The sequence below is a fragment of the Mus pahari genome, chromosome 2 (assembly GCF_900095145.1).
Source record: "Mus pahari chromosome 2, PAHARI_EIJ_v1.1, whole genome shotgun sequence".
In the NCBI taxonomy this organism is placed as follows: Eukaryota; Metazoa; Chordata; class Mammalia; order Rodentia; family Muridae; genus Mus; species Mus pahari.
This window is the reverse complement of record NC_034591.1, coordinates 88,971,444-88,977,953: the sequence shown is the minus strand read 5'-3', so window position 1 is coordinate 88,977,953 and position 6,510 is coordinate 88,971,444. Positions and strand designations below refer to the sequence as shown.

Below are 6,510 nucleotides of genomic sequence, written 5' to 3'. Positions count from 1 at the left end.
AGGTTGTCTTCCAACACACACTTACACATCTCACACATTTATTCTCCTGCATCGTGCTCATACATACACACAATAATTTTTTAAAAGGAAGAAGAGGGGCTGGTGAGATGGCTCAGTGGGTAAGAGCACTGACTGCTCTTCCGAAGGTCCTGAGTTCTAATCCCAACAACCACATGGTGGCTCACGACCATCTATAACGAGATCTGATGCCCTCTTCTGGAGTGTCTGAAGACAGCTACAGTGTACTTACATATAATAAATAAATAAATCAAAAAAAAAAAAAAAAAAAAGGAAGAAGAAAAGAAGAAATAAGAACAACAACAAAGAACTGGAGTAGCTTCCCGGTCACCGCCGCTGGACCATCCCACACCCCGCGAGGCTGGGGCCACCGGGGAACGAGCCGAGGAGGCGAGTCCTGGAAACAACATTTGTTCCACTGGGGCATCTTCTCTGGATCGAGCTATGGTGAAAGATGTTTCGCAAAGGCAGGAAGAGACATAGCAGCAGCAGTTCCCAGAGCAGTTAAATCAGTACAAAGAGCAAGTCTGTGGATTCCAGCCTTGGAGGGCTTTCGAGATCCAGCACTGTCGCCAGCCTCGGTACAGACTCCACTAAAAGCTCAGGACAGAGTAACAGCAATTTAGACACACGTGCTGAGTTCCGAATAAAGTATGTTGGTGCCATCGAGAAACTGGCTGTGTCTGAGGGGAAGAGCCTTGAAGGACCACTAGACCTGATAAATTACATAGATGTCGCCCAGCAAGATGGAAAGTTGCCTTTTGTTCCCTTGGAAGAGGAGTTCATTCTGGGTGTTTCTAAGTACGGCATAAAAGTCTCGACCACGGATCAGCATGGTGTTCTACATAGGAATGCTACGATGATGGCCTGGGAGCTGGGAAAAGTTTGCTGGCACTCAAGACCACAGATGCAAGCAATGAAGAATACAGCCTGTGGGTTTACCAGTGTAACAGCCTGGAGCAAGCCCAAGCAATCTGCAAGGTCTTATCCACAGTGTTTGACTCTGTATTGACCTCTGACAAGTCCTGAACTCTGCAGGCAAGCGGAAACTGACCCACCGAGAGCTTACCTGTTCCTACATCCATCTGCAGCTGTGGACTATTAGAGGGTGTAACGCCCTGACCTTTTCTAAAGAGTAATGTATAAAATATAGGTTTTATACTAAAAGGTTTTAACAGTAGGTCAACCTCCAATAAATTACCTGCTTTCTGGACAAAAGAGAAACCTTGGGGTCTGGACAGCACCAATATGGCGCTCAAAACTGCCTGTAAATCCAGTGCCAAGAGATCCAACTCCCTCTTCTGGCTTCCTCAGGTACCAGGCATACATGTATACGTACATACATACATACATACATACAGCCACACCACATACACATAAAAAATAAAATCTAAGAAAGATAAAAAAAAGAACAACAAAAATACCATTGAAAGTTCTTTTAAATTGATACATACCTTAGCAATTTTCACTTGCTGTGACAAATATCTGAGTTAATCAAATTTTAAACATCCTTTTTCTTATGTATTGTGATTTGACTGAGAAATGTCCCACATAAGATGCATTTGAGCACTCAGCCCCCAGTTGGTAGAACTGTCTGGCCAGTTCAGTGGAACATTAGGGAAAGCATTCCTGGACAAGCAGGTGGTTGGGGGCGGGTTTTGAGGGTTTATAGTGTGACTCCACTTCCAGATTGCTCTCTCTGCTTCCTGTGTGTGAGTAAAATGTGATCAGCCAGGATCCTGCTCCTGCCACCCTGCCTTTGCTCCCCTGCTTTATGGCCTCTGTCCTCCTGGAACCATAAGCTGAAATGACATTCCTTAAGTTCCTTAATGCAGGGTACTTTCTCACAACACCAGAAAAGTAACCAATACACCAAGTATTAACCAATTGGTCCCTTTATATCTGTTTTGCAATGTTGGGGATTGAACCCAGAGTTTTGCACATAGTAGGCAAGTACTCTACCCGAAGCTATATCATTGTCAGCCAGACATGCCAGTTCTTCAGCTACATAGCTTGTTATTACTGTGTTTGTTTGCTTCATAAGTTTTTACTATGTTTGACCGTGTAGCACAGGCTGGCCCTGAACTTATGATGACCTCCCAAGTGGTAGAATTACGGGCATACACCACCATACACGCCATCATACCTGCTGCGTTCTTCTTATTAGCAGCCTGGAGATGCAGCCTTTGGCTGGTCTCCTTACATACAGCACAACAAGTTCATTGGATGTGAGAGATGATTAGGAAACAAAGTGTCTTTAAAGGCTCCTGGGGTTGAAGACTCAGAGGACCCAAATTCAGTTCCCAGCACCTACATCAGATGGCTCACATCTGCCTCTAACTCCAGCACCAAGGGATCTGAAACCTCTGGTCTCTGAGGGCACAACACTCATGCTCATATCCCCACACACAGAAAATTAGAGAATCTGAGAGGTGACAGCATGTCTGTAAAGGCATTTCATTGACACTGGAAAACTTTTTTTTTTTTTTTACACAAGATGTCATGTAGCCCAGGCTGGCTTTTAACATCTCTATGTAGGGGCTAGAAAGATGGCTCAGCAATTAAGAGCACTGTTTCTACTCGCAGAGGACCTGGGTTTCATTCCCAGAACCCACAACCTTCTATAACTCCCATTCCAGGGATCAGACACTCACTTCTGGTCTCTGTTGTTATTAGGCACAGAAGCGGTGCACAGACTTATGTGCAGGTGAAATATCTCTATGTGGAAAAATAAAAATAAATCTTTTTTATTTTCAATCCCAATGATAACTTTAAACTTGATTCTCCTGTCAAGATTTCAGGCTTGTGCCACCATGCACATTGTATGTTAGGCAAGCTCTGCACTGGCAGAGACACTTCCCTGGCCTGAGCTCACCTTTTTATGGGCACTTGCCCGTCCCTCTGGGTTCCACCCATGGCCAAGTTCATTTCCCATGGCTTCTCAGGGTCTATGATGATAACTGCATCATCTCCATGGGATACCTCATCATTGTTACTCCTGGGGACTTTTGCTGGATTTACCCTTCCAGTGGACCATTGACCCTTCCAGTGGAAAGGGAAGACACTGCCTAAGAAAAGAGATTGGAGCTGGGCTGGGGCTGAAGCTGGGAACCTGGGCTGAGACAGGTCTGAGAATTTGTTCACTGGGGATCTGACTGATATCAATAATCTCTGCTATGCAAATGAGCACAAAATTGTCTTGTCTAGACCAGAAGCCAGAACTCAGTGGGAGGCGGTGAAAGGGTGTGGTGCAGCTGGAGACAGAAGAATTCATTTCATCTGCGACTGAACAGAACAAGATATTCATTCACCAGACTAGCTCCAGGGAGGCAGGCAGTAACAGAGCCCAGAGGCTAGAAGGTTGCTAAGAGTCCAAGACCAAGGGTTTACAGCATCTGCCAGGCAAATGTGGCGTGGGAATTAGCTAGCAGGAAAAAAAAAAAATCTCTACTTTACAAGTCTGTTTTCAGGGCTGATTTTTTTCTTTTTTTAAGACAGGGTCTTATTCTATAGCCAAGGCTAGCCTGGAAGTCAGGACCCTCCCCCTGCCCCCTTCCAAGTGTGTGCTGCCACACCTGACCATTGAATAATATTTTCTACTTCTATTTAATTGAATTTGAAATGAGTCTCTAGCTTTTGTCCCATTCTTCCCTCCTCTGACCAACTTTTCCTAGAGGACTGTTTATCTGCCCAACCCCTACCCCTGCAGAGCTCTGAGCTGTCCATCTTCCCAGCCTGGGCAGACAGGGAAAGGGTCCAGAAGTTCCCACAACAGGCACATTTGCATCAGCATCAACATCAGCATCACCTCCTCCACTGCCTCACCGGAGGACATTCTCTTTCTATGGGAAGTTGATTCTAGGGCTGGGGGGGGGGGGTAGCTGGGTTGATAGGACGCTTACCTGGTATGTGGAAAGCCCTGGGTTGGCTCTCTAGCACCACATAAACTAGGCATGCTGAATGAACTGAGCATGTCAGTATATGTCTATCATCCTAGCACTCAGGAGGCAGGAGGATTAGAAGTTCAAGCTTATCCTCACTACATAGCATGTTTAAAGCCAGCCTGGGCTACATGAGACACTGTCACATACAAACAAACAAACAAACAAACAAACCTGAACCACAAGGCCCTCTCCTTTTCATTCAGAGAAAAACCTTAATGGCTCCAAGTTGCCACAGGATCTGTGCCTAAGCATAACCTGTCTTCTCTGGCTTCATCCCCACTACTTCCTGCTTTTGTCACATGATGCCAGTCTTACTTCCTTCCCAGCATGCCTTTGCAATGGCTCATAGAGGGACACTGTATGCTTAGCTTCCTTCCCTTAAATTACCTCCTGGGTGAAGCGCACCTTTCCATCTCCACTTAATACAAAATAAAACCCCGCCCTACAATTTTCTGAAGCCTCTTGCCTTGTCCAACTTTTCTTTTCTGGATAGTACAATATGTGACACTGTACAGTTGACATATTAATTATATCCCCTATTGTTCTTCTGAATATAAGTGCCTAGAGGGTGGAGATCTCTGTTGTGTTCACAGCTTTATCTCAGGTGCCTAAAATGCTGACTGGTATAAATAGGACTCAATAAATATTTTCAGTGGCATATAAAAAGCTCATCAAGAGGCAAATAACACACTCACCTGACAGGGTTATACCTTCATGGTATAACCGTGAAGATGAAGGTGGTTTTCCCAAGGCTAAGCAAATTCATTGTGGTCTGGATGTGTTGACCCCTGCAATTTTCCCAGATGAGGGAAACTTGACTAAATAATTTATGGTAATGGAGGACTCTGCTCAAGTTCTCCCTGAGGAGGTGGGAGAGGGGCAAAGACAAGATGGCTTGATGGATTAAAGTGCTTGCTGCCAAGCCCAATGACCTGAGTTTGAAGGCCAGGACCCACATGATGCAAGATGAGAACTGACCCCTACATATTGACTGGAACCCACACATATGCTGTGGGATTTTTATAACACACACACAAACAAATAAATGTAGCAACAATTTAAATAAATAAATAAATAAAAGAGGGTAAAAGTACACTGTTGTGGTACTTCTGAAAAAAAGATTTATTTATTTAATGTATTCTATGTAGATAGGTGCTTTGTCTGCACGAGTGCCTGCACACCAGAAGAGGGCACCAGATCCCATTATAGATAGTTGTAACCACCATGCAGGTGCTGGGAATCGAAGTCAGGAATTGTACTGTCTGGTTTTGTGTGTCAACTTGACACAAACTGGAGTTATCACAGAGAAAGGAGCCTCCCTTGAGGAAATGCCTCCATGAGATCCAGCTGCAAGGCATTTTCTTAATTAGTGGAAGGTCCAATTGTGTGTGGTGCCATCCCTGAGCTGGTAGTCTTGAATTCAGAAAGCAAGCTAAGCAAGCCAGTAAATAACATCCCTCCATGGCCTCTGCATCATCTCCTGCTTCCTAACCTGCTTGAGTTCCAGTCCTGACTTCCTTTGGTGATGAACAGCTGTGCAGAAGTGTAAGCTGAATAAACCCTTTCCTCCCCAACGTGCTCCTTGGTCATGATGTCTGTGCAGAAATAGAAACCCTAAGACAGGAATCTTCAAAGAATAGTTCTTAATTGTTGAGCCATCTCTCCAGTCCAGCATTGAAGTACTTATAATTCCAAAGGAGTTTGGGAAAAATAACAAGACCCTATATTAAAAAAAAAAAAAAGTTTTAATTAGAGTTTACTCTAGAAATGTTTAAGTGATTAAAAAAAAATCAATGTTCCTATAATTTATTTTCAAGTATTTGAAGTACAGTTTGGATGGCACTTCTAATGCAGAGGACTAAGGAAATCATACATTGTTGAGCTATATACACTGTCACTTTAAATATGGTCCCCCTCTTGTTGTGAGAAATCTGTACATCCATTCTTCCATTCTTCCCTCTATCCATCGGTCTACCACTCACCCATCTACCCAATCAAGCATGCATGTGTGAATCCATAATCCATTCTTTCGTTCCTCCTTTCATCCACCCACCCACTCAGGTACCCATCCACCCATCCACTCATGCATCCCTCCATCTATCAGACATCCCATCCATCCATCCATCAATCAGTCATTCCACCCATCTACCCACCCACCCTCCCATCCCTCCATCTATCAGTCATTCCATCCATCCATTCTTCCATCCATCTATCATTAATTCCACCCCTCCACCTATTAGCCATTCTGTCCATCCATTCTTCCATCTATCAGTCATTCCATTCATCCACCTACCCATCCATCTCTCCATCTATCATTCATTCCATCCTTCCATCATTCCATCTATCTGTCATTCCATCCATCCATTCTTCCATCCATCCACCCCCACCTCCCACCATTTATCCATCTCCCCAATCTTTTTTTCACATCCTTTCTTCGCATTGGTCAGTTGTACTCTTACTCCACATGCAGCTGTTCTGTTATGTTAGATGTACATGCTTTTTTATATCTGCTCTTGTGTAATATTAAAAAAATATTTTTGATAAATGC

At 44.1% G+C, this 6,510-nt stretch overlaps 2 pseudogenes; both read left to right on the top strand.

Annotated features, from left to right (window-relative positions):
* The first annotated feature begins 358 nt into the window (after positions 1-358).
* On the top strand, positions 359-1,088 carry LOC110317187 (annotated as a pseudogene).
* Positions 1,089-4,668: 3,580 nt separating this feature from the next.
* LOC115063557 lies at positions 4,669-4,823 on the top strand (annotated as a pseudogene).
* The last annotated feature ends 1,687 nt before the right edge of the window (positions 4,824-6,510 follow it).